This window comes from Bos grunniens, chromosome 21 (assembly GCF_055505025.1).
Source record: "Bos grunniens cultivar Pamir isolate PY7600 chromosome 21, Bosgru_T2T1.0, whole genome shotgun sequence".
In the NCBI taxonomy this organism is placed as follows: Eukaryota; Metazoa; Chordata; class Mammalia; order Artiodactyla; family Bovidae; genus Bos; species Bos grunniens.
In genome coordinates this window covers 18,387,255-18,408,327 of record NC_141185.1, presented here as the reverse complement: position 1 = coordinate 18,408,327, position 21,073 = coordinate 18,387,255, and the positions used below count along the sequence as shown (strand labels likewise).

The window sequence follows — 21,073 nt, the reverse complement described above, 5'->3', positions numbered from 1 at the left end:
CTTAACAGCTAGGTGACATGAGGCAATTTATTCAGATGTTTTTTTCCTGGTTTTATTAAAAACAATATAAATATAATAAAAGCACACTTATTACTAGCTTTTTGGAAGAGGTATTAAGGCTATCCAAAGAAATAGAACAAATAAAGTGGATGGATGGATGGATAGATAAACAGATAGATAAAGAAGAGATCTATGATTAGAGTTGGCTCAAAGGATAATGCAGACCAAAAAGTCCCATCCTTTGATACCTGAAAACTGAGAAATAGGAAAGTCAGTGATGTAATTCAGTACGAGTTTGAAGGCTCAGAATCAGGACTGATGTCAAAGGGCGGGAGGTGTGTTTCCCAACTCAAGGGAAAAAAGCAAATACACTCTTCCTACGTCTTTCTGTTCTATTCAGGTACTCACTGGATTGGATGTTGCACAGTCACATTGGTGAGAGTGATTTTTACTCAGCGCACAGATTCAAAGACCCTCATAGATGCGTTCATGCAATAGATCATACAGTGCATGATAGATTCATGTAATACATGATTCATAGATTATTCCTGCAAAATAATGATTTTATAACTATCTGAGAATCCCTTAGTCCAGTCAAATTGACACATTAAATTAACCAACACAGGTGAATTAAGTGAATTAATACATATAAATTACTTTTGAAATTGCTTGCCATGAAATAAGCAATAATAAATATTCACCATTATCTATAATACATGCTATCAAATTTCTTGAGTTAGGATAATAAAAAGTTAATCCACGTGTTTTGTGGATTTGCTTTATGAGATGTTTGACGTATTACTTCACTAATGTGATTTGACATACAATTCCCTTGAATTATTTACACAGACTTACTGGGAAATACAGGAGATAATTAATATAATGAGTGGTATCATCATGTAGCAACAATTTAGTTGGAATTACAATAGAAGATGCAGCCTGGGAATAAAAATTATGAATTTTACATATCTAAATTTGTCTTTATGTAATGGAAGAAATATCCCATACAATGGAATGAATTACCATTGTACTCTTTGCAATAAAAAGATCATTTTTCAGGAGTAGCATTATATTCATTATTTTATATTAGCTAATCATTTAATTATGTATCATATTTGCAGGATCTGACTTGAAGAGAACAGATCATACTTTTCATATATTTAATTCTGAACTCACTAACAGCATGACCACCCCAGCTTCTGTGAGAGAACAAGAAGAGTTAAACATTGGCAGAGTTTTAGAAGAGGATTTTGATGCATAGATGAATATAATTATAAAAAAGTAGTAAGCAACTAATAATTAATTACAATTAGTAATTAGAAGCTGTTTGGACCAAAATCTTATTACTAGAAAAGGAAAGCATCAGACAAGAAAAGTAAATTAGTCACTTAATATTTCTCAGTGTTTGCGCTGAGACACAGAAATACCCCACTGTTCAGTTCAGTCGCTCAGTCATGTCCGACTCTTTGCAACCCCATAATTGGAGCACACCAGGCCTCCCTGTCCATCACCAACTCCCGGAGTTCACTCAAACTCATGTCCATCGAGTCAGTGATGCCATCCAGCCATCTCATCCTCTGTCGTCCCCTTCTCCTGCCCCCAATCCCTCCCAGCATCAGAGTCTTTTCCAGTGAGTCAACACTTCACATGAGGTGGCCAAAGAATTGGAGTTTCAGCTTTAGCATCATTCCTTCCAAATAACACCCAGGACTTATCTCCTTTAGAATGGACTGGTTGGATCTCCTTGGAGTCCAGGGGACTCTCAAGAGTCTTCTCCAACACCACAGTTCAAAAGCATCAATTCTTCGGTGCTCAGCTTTCTTCACAGTCCAACTCTCACATCCATACATGACCACTGGAAAAACCATAGCCTTGACGAGATGGACTTTTAGGCACATCTAATTTCAAGGTCTTGGCAATCTTGGTGAATGAGGGCTTTTATTTCTACCAACTAAATTATTTTAAAAACTTTACCACGGATTCATTTCGATATTTGGCAAAACTAATACAATATTATAAAGTTTAAAAATAAAATAAAATTTAAAATAAATAAATAAAATACGTGGTTCAATTTAAAAAAAAAAAAAAAGCTTTACCAGACACCCTCTTTTGACCTATTGAAAAAGAGAAACAGCACATTTCCCCTACTGATCTTCTTGATCAAGTCTTTTTTCACTCTGTTATAGATAGTGGCAGATGAGTTTCAGAGGATAAACTCAACATAAGCAGAGTGGCATCTTCTTCCTTTCCAGAAACTACTTTAATTCCTTCTTAGATTTTAGGGAAATGTATCCTAAACGTTTATTATTCTTTGTCTCTAGAGTCCCAACACTTACTCATTCTTTAACATTTCAATATTTATGTATTCTAAACATAGCTCTGCTGCCCAGTATTTACGTACTCTAAACATAACACACTTCCATGAGTTGTCTCCAACTAGTTTGCTTTCTCATTTGCCTACCATTATTTTATATTAACATTTACAAAGCATCATTATGTTTAGCTGTTGTTGCTGTGTATTGAAAGTAGTCAACTTAAATCTTAGGTTCAGGTGTACAACATAGTTATTCAACATACATTATGTACCATAAAAAGTTATTACTATATTATTGACTATATTCCCTTGTGCTATACCTTGCATTCCTGGGACTTGGTTTATAATTGTTAGTTTTCCCCTCTTAACACAACCCACTCCAGTACTCTTGCCTGGAAACTCCCATGGACAGAGGAGCCTAGTAGGCTCCAGTCCATGGGGTCACTAGGAGTTGGGCACGACTGAGTGATTTCACTTTCACTTTCCACTTTCATGGATTGGAGAAGGAAATGGCAACCCACTCCAGTGTTCTTGCCTGGAGAATCCCAGAGACAGGGGAGCCTGGTGGGCTGCCGTCTATGGGGTCGCACAGAGTCGGACACGACTGAAGCGATTTAGAAGGAGCAGCAGCAGCCCTCTTAATACCCTTCACCTGTCTCAAACATAAGTTTGTTCTCTGTATACATTCATCTATTGATGGACACTCAGGTTGCTTCTATATCTTGGCTAGTATAAATAATGTTACAATGAACATTGAGGTGCATATATCTTTTTCAATTAGCATTTGTCTTTTCTTCAAGTAAATATCCAGAAGTGAAATTCCTGGATCATATAGTAGTTCTGCTTTTAATTTTTCAAGGATCCTCCATAACTGTTTACCATAGTGGCTGCACCAATTTTCATTCTCACCAATAGTGCACAAGGGTGTCCTTCTCTTCGTATTCTGAGCAAAACTTACAGTTTATTGTTTTTTTGATAAGTGTGAGGTGTTATCTAATTGTGGTTTTGTTTGTATTCCCTGGTGATTAGCAACGTTAAGCATGTTTTCATGTGCCTGTTGGCCATCTGTATGTATTCCTTGAAAAGTGCCTATTTAGATCCTCTGCCTATTTTTAAATTGGATTTTAATTGATATTGGATTATATGTGCTTTTATATACTTGGGGGATAAACCCTTTATTGCACATATACTTTGCAAGTTTCTTTTGTTGTCAGTATGTTCCCGTTTGTTTGTTGATGGGTATTTTTGCTAGGTAAAAAATTTAGCTTGATGTGTTTTCATTTGTTACTTTTTGCTTTTGTTGCCCTTGCCAGAGGAGACATAGCCAAAACATATTGATAAGACCAATGTCAAGAATGTACTGTCTATGTTTGCTTCTAGGAATTTTATGGTTTCAGGTCTTATTTTCATATCTTTAATCAATGCTGAGTTTAATTATATATGTGCTGTGTGAAAATGGTATAGTTTCATTCTTCCTCTTGTAGCTGTCCAGTTTTTTCATCACTTGTTCAAATGTATATGTGTGAGACAAAGCTTGTTATTTCTGTTTAATCCAGAGAATTTTGAAATTCACCATCAATTATTAACTCAACAAATTATGTATAATGTGTTATATACTAAGTATGTCTACCAACAAAGCTAGTGGAGGTGATGAAATTCCAGTTGAACTATTCCAAATCCTGAAAGATGATGCTGTGAAAGTGCTGCACTCAATATGCCAGCAAATTTGGAAAACTCAGCAGTGGCCACAGGACTGGAAAAGGTCAGTTTTCACTCCAATCCCAAAGAAAGGCAATGCCAAAGAATACTCAAACTACCGCACAATTGCACTCATCTCACACGCTAGTAAAGTAATGCTCAAAATTCTCCAAGTCAGGCTTCAGCAATATGTGAACCATGAACTTCCAGATGTTCAAGGTGGTTTTAGCAAAGGCAGAGGAACCAGAGATCAAACTGCCAACATCCGCTGGATCATCAAAGAAGCAAGAGAGTTCCAGAAAAACATCTATTTCTGCTTTATTGACGATGCCAAAGCCTTTGACTGTGTGGATCACAATAAACTGTGGACAATTCTGAAAGAGATGGGAATACCAGACCACCTGACCTGCCTCTTAAGAAATCTGTATGCAGGTCAACAGTTAGAACTGGACATGGAACAAAGACTGGTTCCAAATAGGAAAAGGAGTACGTCAAGGCTATATATTGTCGCCCTGCTTATTTAACTTATATGCAGAGTACATCATGAGAAATGCTGGGCTGGAAGAAGCACAAGCTGGAATCAAGATTGCCGGGAGAAATATCAATAACCTCAGAAATGCAGATGACACCACCCTTATAGCAGAAAGTGAAGAAGAACTAAAGAGCCTCTTGGTGAAAGTGAAAGAGGAGAGTGAAAATGTTGGCTTAAAGCTCAAACTTCAGAAAACTAAGATCATGGCATCTGGTCCCATTACTTCATGGCAAATAGATGGGGAAACACTGGAAACAGTGGCTGATTTTATTTTTCTGGGCTCCAAAATCACCGCAGATGGTGACTGCAGCCATGAACTTAAAAGACGCTTACTCCTTGGAAGGAAAGTTATGACCACCCTAGATAGCATATTAAAAACCAGAGACATTACTTTGTCAACAAAGGTCTGTCTAGTCAATGCTATGGTTTTTTGAGTAGTCATGTATGGATGTGAGAGTAGACTATAAAGAAAGCTTAGTGCTGAAGAATTGATGCTTTTTAACTGTGGTGATGGAGAAGACTCCTGAGAGTCCCTTGGACTGCAAGGAGATCCAACCAGTCTATCATAAAGGAGACCAGTCCTGGGTGTTCATTGGAATCACTGATGTTCAAGCTGAAACTGCAATACTTTGGCTACCTGTTCTGAAGAGCTGACTCATTTGAAAAGACCCTGATGCTGGGAAAGATTGAAGGCAGGAGGAGAAGGGGATGACAGAGGATAAGATGGTTGTATGGCATCACCGACTCAATGGATATGAGTTTGGGTTAACTCCAGGAGTTGGTGATGGACAGGGAGGCCTGGCATGCTGCGGTTCATGGGGTCACAAACAGTCGGACATGACTGAGTGACTGAACTAACTAAGGATTTCTACACTAAGAGTACTATGTTAGGTAATGGAATGGAGATTTTCAAAAAAAGGAGAAAATTAAAAACCACAAAGATTTTGGAGTAAGGTAGGCCTGGCTTTTGAATATCAAGTTTGAAAATAGAAGTGTCATTTGAGTGCATTTCACCACCTTTCCTTCTACTGCTGCTGCTGCTGCTAAGTCACTTCATTCGTGTCCAACTCTTTGCGACCCCACGGACTGCAGCCCACCAGGCTCCTCCGTCCATGGGATTTTCCCGGCAAGAGTACTGGAGTGGAGTGCCATTGCCTTCCTTTTACTACTATGATTCAAAACCCTGTCATCTCAAACTTGAATTATTACAACAGCCTCTTATAGCTCTTCCTGCTTTAGTGCCTGTCCTCTAAGTTCATTTTCAACACTGCACAAAGAATGATTCTTTAAAACAAAGTCAGATCTTTTTTTCTTCTCAGAAGAGTATACTCTGGTGTGGAATTCCTCTCACTCATGATAAATGCTAAAATTCTTAGAATGGTTTATGAGATTCTACAAATTGTGCTTTCTCTATCTCATCTCTAACTCTTTGATCTCATCCTTTACTACTTTTTCCTGAGTCTCCCTCAGGCCCCGCATCTACTTCAGATCTTAACTCAAAAGACACTATTTCACAGAGCATCTCCTAGCTACACTATCAACATTGCAATTATTTTCAAATACTGTCTGTATACTGATGGAAATCTGTAAAAATCTCATCTCTTTTAATGTACTTCTGAACCATACTGAGTTCTCAATTCCAGTGGTTTTTCTTGTATGAATACTATTATCCTTCTAGAAATCCTCTTTTCATGGGGATTTCAGAGTCCACTGCACTCATCTGTCTTAATTGTACACACCTGAGTACTAGAAAAACGGTAGAGTCAGATTCTTTCCTTTTGCCCATGCAAAGCAGGGTGTGTGACCAAATTTGTGTTCATAGTGTTTTTAAGACATTAGTCAGTGAAACCAGGAAACAAAATACATTGATTCCAACTACTCCAATTTAACTATTGAGATGATCATCTTGATCAGGCAGCTTCTGATCAATGGTATAATAGAGTTGTAAGTGATACACTAAGTGGAATTATTTCTAGATGTGTGTTAGAAGAGGAGGGTGAGGAGAGGGAGATGAAGGCTTCTTGAAATAATTCTCAGGGCAAAACGTTTTATGATTTACTTATTGTTTATAAGATTTGATGAGATAAAGATAAATAGAATGATTCCTCTCGCTTAAAAGAATCCCGGATTTGAACAGCAAAGGGGAAAGAAAGAATATAGCAAAGTTATGACAGTAAATGATTCCCTTGTCATGTTTCTTATCTTATAGGTTTATATCTTTTATTAATAGAAAATGAATATATCTTACATTCTAGTTAAGAATATTAGTAAAAAATATGACAATGATATTGGCTTAAAAATAAACTGTAAACTCCTTTCTCTTCTTCTCTTTTCTTCCCTGTTTTCCTTCTTCTCTGTTTTTGAGCCTTACATTTTTTTCTACCTTTTGACAATTGGAATAAATTAAAGAAGCACTGGGAGGGATTGGGGCAGGAGGAGAAGGAGACGACAGAGGATGAGATGTCTGGATGGCATCACCGACTCGATGGACATGAGTCTGAGTGAACTCCAGGAGTTGGTGATGGACAGGGAGGCCTGGCGTGCTGCGATTCATGGGGTCGCAAAGAGTCGAACACGACTGAGCAACTGAACTGAACTGAAAGAAGCACTAATTTAGTTCAGACTGAAAATTTGAGTTCTTGAGACCATTTGAGGTAGGGGTTGGAGGAAAGTGGCAAATAATAGAGATACGCTTCTATAGATCAGGGGTGTAAAGATAAATTAGAGAAAAGGAGTGATTCGAGGAACTGTCAGAAAAAGTGAAACTTTGGAGACAAAGGCTTTTTTGGCAATATTTGCTGTTATTCTCTGCCTATTCCTCAAAATCCAGAGGGGACCTTCAGTACAATGCTATGTTTATTTTTATAATAGTTATCGTTCTTCAGGTTTGACACCCAGTAAAATTTGTCTAAATGTATAGTTCAGAAATTTTTGATAAATTTATACACCCATGCTATGACAACCAAAATCAAGATATAGAACAGTTTCACTGACCACTCATACAATTTTCAAGTTATTTTAGAGTAAATCCCTGCCAGGGACCAGCCCCAGCTGATCCAGGGTATTCGAAGCGGGGACGGCGTCGGCGAGGATCAGGAAACAATTGCTTAATTAAACGTTAATTAAGGATATAAAGAGTAATAGAATGAGGATAGCTCAGTGAGGAAATTCATTGGAGAAAAGAGGCTGAATAATTCAGCCAGAAGGTAAGAGAAAGAACTACATGGTGAGACCAAGTTTCGGTGAACAAGGCCCGCACTTTATTTTCCAAAGTAGTTTTTATACCTTAAGTTATGCATAGAGGATAATGGGGGAAGGGGTAGAGTCATGCAGTAAGCCAGGCTTTCTTCCTGCAAACTTATCATATGCAAAAGCTTAGGTAATTTGCATCATCTTCTGGCCCGGAGGCCTGTTAACATTTTAAGACCCTTTCTTCAGAAAACTTATTTTTCTCTAAAGGTGATTGGTCAGGAGCCACCCTCCAAAAGCATTAGATAAAGTTGCATTCCTACAGAGCAAAGGTGTGGTGGGCTATAACAAGAAAAAGAATTAACTCAAGGGTCCCAGGTTACAAACATTAAAGCTACTATTTACACCAATTATATTAATCAATACACTGCCAGGGACACAGCAGGTAAGGGATATGGAGACTTAGCAGCAAACATTGGCCCAACAAGTGAAAATCCCTTCACCAATACAATTTCTAATCAATCTTTTAACTGCTCAAAGGAATCTGTATTTAGACAGTTTAGAACATCTCATGCCTCTCACAGTTTGGAGGCTCTGAACAATCACATGTGGCCGGAAAAACCTATTCAGGCAGGCTAGAGGACTTCCAAGGGAGTTTGTAGGTTGAACACTGTCACACCCAGGAATTATTAACTGGAGCTGTAAGCTAACTCTTTTTTCAGAGAGAGGTAGTGGGGGACAGCCCCCCGTAAAGTCAGAGGTGTAGGTGAAAGCACAAAGCAGAAAGTAGGCAGACTCTGGTTTTGGGGGTAGATTGCTCGAGAATTTCCAGGGAGACTCCTGAGGCTTGATCCCGCCTTTGCGTATGCCAAGCCTCCTTCCTCATGACCTTTGCCAGGGGTGGAGCTCGCTCCCCGCAAATCCCTATATCCCAATAGTCTCCCATAATCCTGCCCCGAACACACACACCCATCAACCAAAGCAAAATAGCATCTACTTTATTTCACCATAGGTTGTTTGCTTTTTGTAAAATTTCACTTTGATAAAATTATTCTGCTTTCTCTTTGCTCAGCTTCTTCTTTCAGCTATGGAGATTCATCTCCATTATCATGTGTTATGAGGAGCACATCAGCTTTTAGATGTGATGGGTATCTCCATTGTATGGTTATATCACAATTTGTTTATCCATTCCTCTACTGGACATTGTGGGTCCCCCCCACACCCTGTTTTTGGCCATGAAATTTTCTGAATTTAAGCAATGTGTATATAAAATAATTTTTACTATTAACAACCTAAGTGCAAAATTATTATACTGTCAAATTAATAAATAGGGATGCACCAATTAGGATAAATATATGTATTATAAAAATTCAACTTTAATTGAAATGTTGTATGTGTCAATAGTATGCACTTGAACTATGCAAGAAACAGGAGTTTTGAGTTTTACATAAGCCATTGAAGGAGTGTGAAAATTAAGGTAATAGATTTCTGGAACAAAGGGATTCCACTCATCAGTATTCCATTTTGTAGTTACTTTACAGGAATATAAATTGGAAAAGATTCTTTGTGACTGTTACTCATTAACATTTTTCATTTTAGCAAAAGGCCTGGTGATTTTTAAAAGTTGAGTAAACATGGACACCATTGGTACCACATTGTATTAAAAGAGCTATCAATACAAATAATGTTTCAGTATTTCTATGAATAAGCATGACACAATTTGCATAACCTGACGTTGACCCATTGGAGCTGTTTTGGTTGGATACCACAATAGGTAATTCAGGTTTATATTGGTTACTCCACTCAATCTATATAAATGTTTTGAAACTTTATCATTGGGTGGTCCAGATGGACCACTAAGATAGCTAAACTGAATAGTTTAGCAGAGTCACAGCTCATTTGTATATGTTTATACTGCTAAGTCACTACAGTCATGTCCAACTCTGTGCGACCCCATAGACGGCAGCCCACCAGGCTTCCCCATCCCTGGGATTCTCCAGGCAAGAACAGTGGAGTGGGTTGCCATTTCCTTCTCCAATGCATGAAAGTGAAAAGTGAAAGTGAAGTCGCTCAGTCATGTCCGACCCTCAGCGACCCCATGGACTGCAGCCTACCAGGCTCTTCCGTCCATGGGATTTTCCAGGCAAGAGTACTGGAGTGGGGTGCTGTTGCCTTCTCCATGTTTATACTAAGCAACCTATAATAGGAACGTCAGAGAATAAAATGGTCACTGCACATATGTCAGTTCTATTGAAAGTGATTTAGAGAGCTCAAGGGATTATTTGATAACAATAGGACCACAGAATTGAAATAAAATTTCAGGTCTATTGCTTTTATTCTGTTATTCTGCTCTGATAGAGAGTCTTACAATGGACTTGGTTAGTGGAAATCTAAATGAGGGAAAGAGTGGTTCTCTTCTGTGCATCTTATCTGGGCAAGTTAGAATTATACAATATGTGATCTCTATGTAAACTATGTTACCTAAATTATAGGAATACCTCATTAATTTAGAAAACCTTTTAAAACGCTTTTTATGCCTCTAGAATATACAAACACTTGGATTCCTGTTGTTTGTTAAATCACTTCCCTGATTCCCTGTGCTTTGTAAAAAAATTCTTAATCCACTGAACCAAGCATGTAGACTCATCAAAACTTTGTTTTGGGTAACAATCCCTTCATTATCTTTAGTTAACTTTAAGTCTGGCCTTCAGAAGTCATTCTTTCCTTGAGATGATGTTTTTCAAACTTTCCTGGCATCTTTGGTGTTTGCTTTTTTCCCTGAAATGGAAAGGACTCCATTGTATGGTGAGGTTGGGGTGGGGTGAAGGTTATGAATGGATTGGATTAACTTCCTGCCTTCCTCTCACACCAACTAAAGAGGTAGCTGCCGTTGTTTTTTTTTTTTTTTTTCTTTTTCCAAACTGTATTTTTTGCCTATTCATTTCCTGCCCTAATTTATTGTGGACATTTTTGGGGTAAAAAAAGAAGATTATATTTTCTTTTTCTTTTTAACTTTAAACTTTTTTATTTTGTATTGGAGTAAAGTCAATTAACAATATTGTGGTAGTTTCAGGTGAACAGCAAAGGGACTCAGTCATACATACACATGTATCCATTCTCCCCCAAACCTCCCTCCCATTCAAGCTGGCACAACTCTGCTCAATGATATGTGCCAGAAGAGTCTATTTTCAAAATTTAAATTTCATTCCATAAATTTCTTCCTTTCTACTTATGCACATCAGCTTATATGTTTTCTACAATTTTCTGAATCTCTTTTAGTTTGAGAAAGCATAAATTTATTTTTAAAGTTGCATAGTTTGTTTTCAGATTATTTAAAAACGTTACATATGTCAGCACTGATCTCTAAGCAATTCACTCATTGCATAAATATTTGATTACAACTAAATGTAAGCACTGTTCTAGGTGTAGTACATACTGGAGTGATTTAACAAAGACTTCTACCCTTGGAGACATGATATAGTCCATCAGGAAGAGTATGGCTACTTCACCATAAGCATGATAAATAAGTAAATGTTACAGTATGTTAAAAGGAGAAAAGTGTCAGGAATAAAAGAAAAGGTAGAATAAAAATAAAAGGGAATAAAGATTATTGGTCTAAAAAAGATTGAGGGAAGGCCAGAGTTTTAAGTAGAATAATCAGGAATATATCTCATTTAGATGTTGCTGATAAGCAAAGGGTTGAGAAATATAGCCAGGTGGATAATCTGAAGAGAGAAATTTCAGGCAGAAAGAAGAAACAGAGCAGTATGTGGAGAGTAGGTTTATTGAGAAGAGTAAGATTACTGGAAAAGGTCATTTATCTATCCAATGAAATGAACATTTAGACACATTTTCTGTTTCTTATCTCTACACATAATCATAAATATTAATGCTGAAGGGAATCACAGAGATAAAATCTTAAGTGTTCAGAGAAAGGAAATTGTTCCAAGAGGCTAAGTGACACCTAGTGGCTGAACAGCACTGACTCCGATTGCTTACTCTACAGACGTATGATGCTCTAAGGCTTCTAAAATGGTGAAATACATTTTTTTTAAAGCAGTAGCTTTTAATAAAGCCTTGGACAAATCTAAGTAAATTGCTTTCACTTGAAGGATACCTGGCTTACCAATATGTAACACCAGATCTACTCAATGTTAAAATGTTGTATTATTTGCAATAAAGAGCAGGTGTATATGTGAAATCCGTCATGGACCTGAATCCCCTGACACCTATAAAAAGCCTGTGAGCTGGAGGCACTGTGTTAAAGCCAGATCTGTTCACTCTCTTTAAATTCTCCAATGGATCTGTGTTCAGAAGGAATAACAGCTTATTTTTTGATGGTATTTCGTGTAAAACATTTGATTCTCATACTGACTTTTTTTTTTCCTAAAATATAAAAATGTGGCCACTTTGAAATTATAAAACAGGAGTGGAGCTACTAACATCTGTTGTTATTTTTGGAGAAAAACATACATTTATGACTAATTTTCCTTATTGTTAGAGGAGCCTACACATGTGTTAGTGTTATTAAATATTGTCATTGCTGACACTGACACATTAAATGCAAACAAGAAGAATATTGACAAATCCAGTGAGGAGCTAATGTATATAATTGGTAGCTTTATATTATGTGGTTCAGCTGGTAAAGAATCTACCTGCAATGCTGGAGATCTGGTTTCGATCCATGGGTTGGGAAGTTGCCCTGGAGAAGGGAAAGGCTACCCACTCCAGTATTCTGGCCTGGAGAATTCCATGGACTGTATAGTCCATGGGGCGTGAAGAGTCTGACATGACTGAGTGACTTTCACTTTCACTTATGAACAGTAACAAGTAGAAAGTGTGTGAATTAAAGATATAAAATGCTATCCATTTCTGCAAATATAGATGCTGACATAAAATAAATGCAAATAATAATATGAAACAGCCCAACAATATGATAGATATTTTCATTTTTATAACAGTCATAGAGTTTTCTGAATTGATAATGTACTTTTTTCTATAATGAATATTTTTAAGTAAATAATAAATACTAATATCCACAGAAAACTAAAATTTAAACTCTCAAAAGTGAAAAAAATAGGTAAGTTATAAAACTATTAAAAAGAGGTAAAATTCTTAGTATACCTTTTTTTTTTTGTGGATGATAGAAGAGAATTAAACATTGACAAAAACATAATAAAATGTTCAGTTACATCACTCAGTCATGTCTGACTCTTTGAGAAACCAGAATGGCTGCACGCCAGGCTTCCCTATCTATCACCAACTCCTGGAGTTTGCTCAAACTCATGTCCATCGACTCGGTGATGCCATCCAACCATCTCATCCTCTGTCATCCCCTTCTCCTTCTGCCTTCAATCTTTCCAGCATCAGGATCTTATCAAATGAGTCAGTTCTTCACATCAGGTGGCCGAAGTATTGGAGCTTCAGCTTCAGCAGCAGTCCTTGCAATGACTATTCGGGACTGATTTCCTTTAGGATTGAAGGGATGGATCCTTTGCATTCCAAGGGACTCTCTAGAGTCTTCTCCAACACCACAGTGCAAAAGCATCAATTGTTCAGTGCTCAGCTTTCCTTAGAGTCCAAATCTCACATCCATACATGACTACTGGAAAAACCATAGCTTTGACTAACTAGATGGACCTATGTTGGCAAAGTAATGTCTCTGCTTTTTAATATGCTGTCTAGGTTGGTCATAGCCTTTCTTCCAAGGAGCAAGCGTCTTTTAATTTCATGGCTGCAGTAATCATCAGCAGTGATTTTGGAGCCCCCCAAAATAAAGTTACTCACTGTTTCCATTACTTCCCCATCTATTTGCCATGAAGTGATGGCACCAGATGCCATGAATCAGTTTTTTGAATGTTGAGTTTTACCAACTTTTTCAGCCTCCTATTTCACTTTCATCAAGAGGCTCTATAGTTCTTTGCTTTCTGCCATAAGGGTGGTGTCATATGCATATCTGCGGTTATTGATATTTCTCCCGGCAATCTTGATTCCAGCTTGTGTTTCATCCAGCCCAGCATTTCTCATGATGTACACTGCATATAAATTAAATAAGCAGGGTGACAATATACAGCCTTGACGTACACCTTTCCCTATTTGGAAACAGTCTATTGTTCCATGTCCAGTTCAAACTGTTGCTTCTTGACCTGAATACAGATTTCTCAGGAGGCAGGTCAGTGGTCTGGTATTTCCATCTCTTGAAGAATCTTCCATAGTTTGTTGTGATCCACACAATCAAATGTTTTGACGTAGTCTATAAGGTAGAAGTAGATGTTTTTCTGGAACTCTTTCTTTTTTGATGATCCAGCGGATGTTGGGAATTTGACTTCTGGTTCCTTTGCCTTTTCTAAATCCAGCTTGAACATCTGAAAGTTCATGGTTCACATACGGTTGAAGCTTGGCTTTAAGAATTTTGAGCATTATTTGCTAGTGTATGAGATGAGTGCAGTTGTGTGGTAGTTTGAATATTCTTTGGCATTGCCTTGAGACTGAATGAAAACTGATCTTTTCCAGTCCTGTGGCCACTGCTGAGTTTTCCTTATTCGCTGGCATATTGAGTGTAGCACTTTCATAGCATCATCTTTTAGTATCTGAAATAGCTCAACTGGAATTCCAAAACCTCCACTAGCTTTGTTTTAGGGATGCTTCCTAAGGCCCACTTGGCTTTGCATTCCAGGATATCTAGCTCAAGGTGAGTGATCATACCATTGTGATTATCTGGGTCATGAAGATATTTTTTGTATAGTTCTGTGAGTTCTTGCCACCTCTTCTTAATATCTTCTGCTTCTATTAGGTCCATACCATTTCTGTCCTTTATTGACCCCATCTTTACATGAAATGTTCCCTTAGTATCTCTAATTTTCTTGAAGAGGTCTCTAGTCTTTCCTATTGTATTGTTTTCTTTATTTCTTTGCATTGATCACTGAAGCAGGTTTTCTTATCTCTCCTTGCTATTCTTTGGGACTCTGCATCGAAATGGGTAGATCTTTTCTTTTTTCCTTTGTGTTTTGCTTCTCTTCTTTTCTTAGCTATTTGTAAGGCCTCCTCAAACAACCATTTTGCCTGTTTGCATTTCTTTTTCTTGGGGATGGTCTTAATCACTGCCTCCTGTACAGTGTCATGAACGTCTGTCCATAGTTCTTCAGGCACTCTATCAGATCTAATCCCTTGAATCTATTTCTCACTTCCACTGTATAATCATAAGGGATTTGATTTATGTCATAACTGAATTCTCTAGGGGTTTATCCTACTTTCTTCAATTTAAGTCCGAATTTGGCAATGTGGTGTTCATGATCTGAGCCACATGATCTGAGCTCCCAGTCCTATTTTTGCTAACTGTGTAGAGCTTCTCTATCTTTGGCTGCATAGAATATAATCAGTCTGATTTCAGTATTAACTATCTGGTGATGTCCATATGTAAAGTTTTCTCTTGTGTTGTTGGAAGAGGGTGTTAGCTATCACCAGTGTGTTCTCTTGGCAAAACTCTATTAGCCTTTGACCTGCTTCATTTTGTACTTCAAAGCCAAATTTGCCTATTTCCTGAGATGTGCTGACTTCCTACTTTTGCATTCCAGTCCCCTATAATGGAAAGGATATCTTTTTTTGGGTGTTAGTTCTAGAAGTTCTTGTAAGTCAGTTTAGTTCAGTCACTCAGTCATGTCCAACTCTTTGCGACCCCATGGACTGCAGCACATCAGGCCTCCCTGTCCATCACCAACTCCCAGAGTTTACTCCTGAAGAAGGTCTTGTAGGCCTTGTAGAGCCATTCAGCTTCTTCAGCATTACTGGTTGGGGCATAGACTTGGATTACTATAATACCGAATGGTTTGCTTTGGAAACAGAGATCATTCTGTCATTTTTGAGATTGCATCCAAGTACTGCATTTCAGACTCGTTTGTTGATTATGATGGGTACTTCATTTCTTCTAAGGCACTCTTGCCCACAGTAGTAGATATAATGGTCATCTGAATTAAATTCACCCGTTCCAGTCCATTTTAGTTCACTGATTCCCAAAATGTTGATGCTCACTCTTGCCATCTCCTGTTTGAGCACTTCCAATTTGCCTTGATTTACGGACCTAACAATCCAGATTCTTATGCAGTATTATTCTTTACAGCATCAGACTTTACTCCCATCACCAGTCATATCCACAACTGGGTGCTGTTTTTCACTGTGGCTCTGTCTCTTCAAAGAATGCTCAAACTACTGCACAATTGCACTCATCTCACATGCTAGTAAAGTAATGCTCAAAATTCTCCAAGCCAGGCTTCAGCAATACATCAGTCATGAACTGTCAGATGTTCAAGCTGGTTTTAGAAAAGGCAGAGGAACCATAGATCAAATTGCCAACATCCGCTGGATCATGGAAAAAGCAAGAGAGTTCCAGAAAAACATCTATTTCTGCTTTATTGACGATGCCAAAGCATTTGACTGTGTGGATCACAATAAACTGTGGAAAATTCTTCAAGAGATGGGAATACCAGACCACCTGATCTGCCTCTTGAGAAACCTGTATGCAGGTCAGGAAGCAACAGTTAGAACTAGACATGGAACAACAGACTAGTTCCAAATAACAAAAGGAGTACATCAAGGCTGTATATTGTCACCCTGCTTATTTAACTTATATGCAGAGTACATCATGAGAAACCCTGGGCTGTAGAAAGCACAAGCTGGAATCAAGATTGCCGGGAGGAATATCAATAACCTCAGATATGCAGATGACACCACCCTTATGGCAGAAAGTGAAGAAGAACTAAAGAGCCTCTTGATGAAAGTGAAAGAGGAGAGTGAAAAAGTTGGCCTAAAGCTCAACCTTCAGAAAACTAAAATCATGGCATCCGGTCCCATCACTTCAAGGCAATTAGATGGGGAAACAGTGGCTGACTTTATTTTTCAGGGCTCCAAAATCACTGCAGATGGTGATTGCAGCCATGAAATTAATGATGCTTACTCCTTGGGAGGAAAGTTATGACCAACCTAGACAGCATATTAAAAAGCAGAGACATTATTTTGCCAACAAAAGTTCATCTAATCAAGGCTATGTAGTCACATATGGATGTGAGAGTTGGAGTATAAAGAAAGCTGAGCGCAGAAGAATTGATACTTTTGAACTGTGGTTTTGGAGAAGACTCTTGAGAATCCCCTGGACTTCAAGGAGATCCAGCCAGTCCATCCTAAAGGCGATCAGTCCTGGATGTTCATTGGAGGGACTGATGTTGAAGCTGAAACTCCAATACTTGGCCACCTGATGCGGAGAGCTGACTCATTTGAAAAGACCCTGATGCTGGGAAAGATTGAGGGCAGGAGGAGAAGGGGACGACAGAGGATGAGATGGTTTCATGGCATCACTGACACAATGGACATTGGTTTTGGTATACTCCAGGAGTTGGTGATGGACAGGGAGGCCTGGCGTGCTGCAGTTCATGGGGTCGCAAAGAGTCAGACAACTGAGCGACTGAACTGAACTGTTTCTCCATTCTTTCTGGATTTATTTCTCCACTGATCTCCAGTAGTATATTGGGCACCTACCGACCTGGGAAGTTCATCTTTCAGTGTCCTATCTTTTTGCCTTTCACACTGTTCATGGAGTTCTCAGGGCACGAATACTGAAGTCGTTTACCATTCCCATCTTCATTGGACCACGTTTTGTCAGAACTCTCCACCATGACCCATCAGTTTTGGGTGGCCTTACACAGCATGGCTCATAGTTTCATTGAGTTAGACAAGGCTGTGATGAGTTTGTTGAGTTTGATGTGATGAGTTTTCTTAGTTTTCTGTGACTGTGGTTTTCATTCTCTTGGCCCTCTGATGGATAAGGATAAGAAGCTTATTGAAGCTTCTAATGGGAGAGATTGACTAAGGGGAAACTGGGTCTTGTTCTAATGGGTGGGGCCATGCTCAGTAAATCTTTAATCCAATGTTCTGTGATCAGAGGGAGGCCATGTTCCCTCCCTGTTATTTGACCTGAGGCCAAACTATGGTGGAGGTAATAAAGATAATTGAGACCTCCTCCAAAATGTCCCATGCTTACACTGCTGCACTGAATGTCCTCGACCTTGCAGCAGGTCACTGCCAACCCACACCTCTGCCAGAGACTCCTGGACACTCATGGGCAAGTCTGGGTCAGTCTCTTTTGGGGTCACAGCTCCTTTCTCCTGAGTCCTGGTGGGCACAAAGTTTTGTTTGTTCCCTACAAGAGTCTATTTTTCCAGTCCTGTGTATGTTCTGGCAGCTCTATGGTGGGGTTAATGGCAACCTCCTCCAAGAGGTCTTATGCCATACCCAGGTCTGCTGAACCCAGAGCCCCTGTCCCCGTGGCAGTCCACTGCTAACCTGTACCTCCACAGGAGACACTCAAACACAGTTCTGGCTCAGTTTCTGTGGGGTCTCTGGGTCCTGGTGCACAAGGTTTGTTTGAGTTCCTCTAGTGTCTCTGGTGGGTACCAGGTTTGATTCTAAACCTGATTTCGCCCCTCCTACTGTCTTGCTGGGGCTTCTCCTTTGCACTTGGACAGGGTGTGGTTTTTTTTTTTTTTTTTTGGTGAAATTAAATATTCTCCTGTCAACAGTTGTTCAGCAGTGATTTGTAATTTTGGAGTTCATGCAGTAGAAGATGAGTGAACTCCTTCCACTCCACCATCTCCCTCTGCCACAGGTAACCCACTCCAGTATTAAAATAGAATGCCCTCATTAAACAAGTTTAATAAGCTCAAACTTTCAGAGTGTCTACAAGGCCAAATACGTATACCTCCCTCTCATCAACTGTTACAGCTATCAAATGCAAGTTGAAAAGCCTTTCAGAACTGTATCAGAATGACGAGTTAAATACGTGTATATTCCTAAGAAATAATAAAATTATCTCTTTTAAAATTATGCAATACCATATAAACAGTCTGTCAATAGCATGATATGTCTGAGGAAGTGTTAAGCATAATGGGAGTATTCATTGGAATCAAATGTAAGTTGGTGATATTTATTTAGATATTTCTCTCTCAATAGAAAAGTGAATTTAGGAGCTATCATACTAATTAAGTATAGATAGATAATAGCTTTAACTTTTTTATAATACATAACTTCAACCTATGGATAAAAATAATGAATAATATCTGTGCCTTCCAGAAATCAGAAAGAATATAGTGAAAGCTGTCTGTACAAAGCAATCACAATAATACATTTAAAATGTTTTAACAAATACTGAAGCCAAATTCCTAGAGAAGGGAATTTGAATTAACAATCTGCACATATTTTATGGTAATGATAAAAAGAACAACAAACACAGATAAAGATTTCAGTGATTGAAACCTTTCCTTCACCCTCCACTTTCTGTTCCCACTCTTCAGTAAAAGTCTACATGAGATTACATGTGGTAAAAGACAGGCATAAATTAAGGGCAAGTAAGTAAGACAGTTCCGGCATCTATGAATTGATGCAACAAAGGAAAAATGAGTCATTTATGGCCCAAATAGGACATTACAGGCAGTTATGAAGGCTCTAGAACCTACAAAATATTTTAAATAAAAAAATCTTATTAAATCCCTTTCTCATGTACAAATTGGCATTCCTTTTTTCTTCAGATAAAAAGTATAGTACAAATTACTTTATACAAGCATCAATTATCTCTCCAATGCTTTGTTATGAAATAAAATGGTCACTTATCATCACCAAATATGTCTTCATGATAATTTTAAAGTCATATTTTAAAAAATTTGTATTTGTACTCTACCAAAAATATTTATAGCGCTGAAGAATTGATGCTTTTGAAGTGTGGTGTTGGAGAAGACTCTTGAGAGTCCCTTGGACTGCAAGGAGATCCAACCAGTCCACTCTGAAGGAGATCAGCCCTGGGATTTCTTTGGAAGGAATGATGCTAAAGCTGAAACTCCAGTACTTTGGCCACCTCATGTGAAGAGTTGACTCATTGGAAAAGACTCTGATGCTGGGAGGGATTGGGGGCAGGAGGAGAAGGGGAAGACAGAGGATAAGATGGCTGGATGGCGACACTGGCTCAATGGACGTGAGTCTGAGTGAACTCCAGGAGTTGGTGATGGACAGGGAGGCTTGGTGTGCTGCAATTCATGGGGTCGAAAAGAGTCAGATACAACTGAGCGACTGAACTGAACTGAACGAGAAATATTTATAAAATAAATCTGTACTACCATAGCTTCAAGTAACTCCTACATACCAAATTATTAGACATTTTTTAAAAAATGATGTACTCCATGATTTTCATTCAAAATGTAAATTTATCGATTTAATTACTTTAAATTATTTTAAGATCTTTAACAAACAAAAATTTCTGAGCTACCATTATAGCATCTTTATCTTGACTTTTATTGTAATTATGTTTTACAGTTCTCAGTATTTTTCTAATCCTATGTCTGAATTGTTTCTATCATTGCAATCCATCACTTCTGATTTTAATGTTGAGCTGAAGAGATCCAGTCAAAAATCAATAATGCACAAAACACATGAATTTTGAATATATCTTCAAAGTATTATGATAATAGTTAAAATTTACTATAATTTTAGGTTTAGTTAATTCATGTGAAACATGTTCATATTCACTATTTTGTTTTCTAAATCTATATTACAGTATTTCCATTGCTTAACCCTGTTAGGATTCTTTGGTATAAGAAACAGAGAAATCAAACTCCTATAGACAAAAACATGATTTTCCCCCTCACTTAGAAGAATCCCAAGGACGGCGGAGCCTGGTGGGCTACTATCTATGAGGTCTCACAGAGTCGGACACGGCTGAAGCGACTTAACAGCAGCAGCAGAAGACTAGAAATGTGGTTTTAAGCAGAATTTCACGCAGGTATTTAGAGAAATCATCAAAATCCGTTTGACCTCTTTTTCTGTCTCTCTCCCACTTCTCAGTTTTCTGAGAAAAAATGTGGTTGATAATTCCTGATTCACATTCTGCTAGCTATATTATCCAAATCTGCTTTTTCCTTAAACTTCTAAAATGATAAAATAAATATCTGGGGAAGAATAAAGATCTGGCTTAACTTAACAAATGCCGTGTTTACACAGCTGCATATGATATTATAACTGGAATGTCCTAGAACATGTTCTTAAAATTAAGGCCAGGAAGAAATATACTAGGTAGGCAGCCCCACCCCTTCCACATGAATGGATGGGGAAAGGAGTCCTTGTCCGGAGAAGGAAGAGTGAGTCTCTGAACAAACAAAAATCAACTCTAACTGTGATATTAAAATGCAAACTTTGAACAGTTAGAAGCATTAATGATAAAAATAAACATGTCAACCATTTATTAACTAACATTAATAAGAAGACTAGTGCGATGGTATGAAAGTGAAAGTGAAGTCGCTCAGTCG

General features: G+C 38.1%; 1 long non-coding RNA gene across 18 annotated transcripts in view; it reads left to right on the top strand.

The window, feature by feature from the left end:
* Positions 1-21,073, top strand: part of LOC147349192 (uncharacterized) — a 503,453-nt gene that overhangs the window by 319,140 nt on the left and 163,240 nt on the right. The window contains exon 3 of one of the 18 annotated variants that reach the window (XR_015149570.1): positions 19,471-19,968. The exons of the other annotated variants lie outside the window; for them this stretch is intronic. This is a non-coding gene — a long non-coding RNA (uncharacterized LOC147349192). Of the gene's footprint in view, positions 1-19,470; positions 19,969-21,073 lie in introns of those variants that run through there. 18 annotated transcript variants of the gene reach the window in all.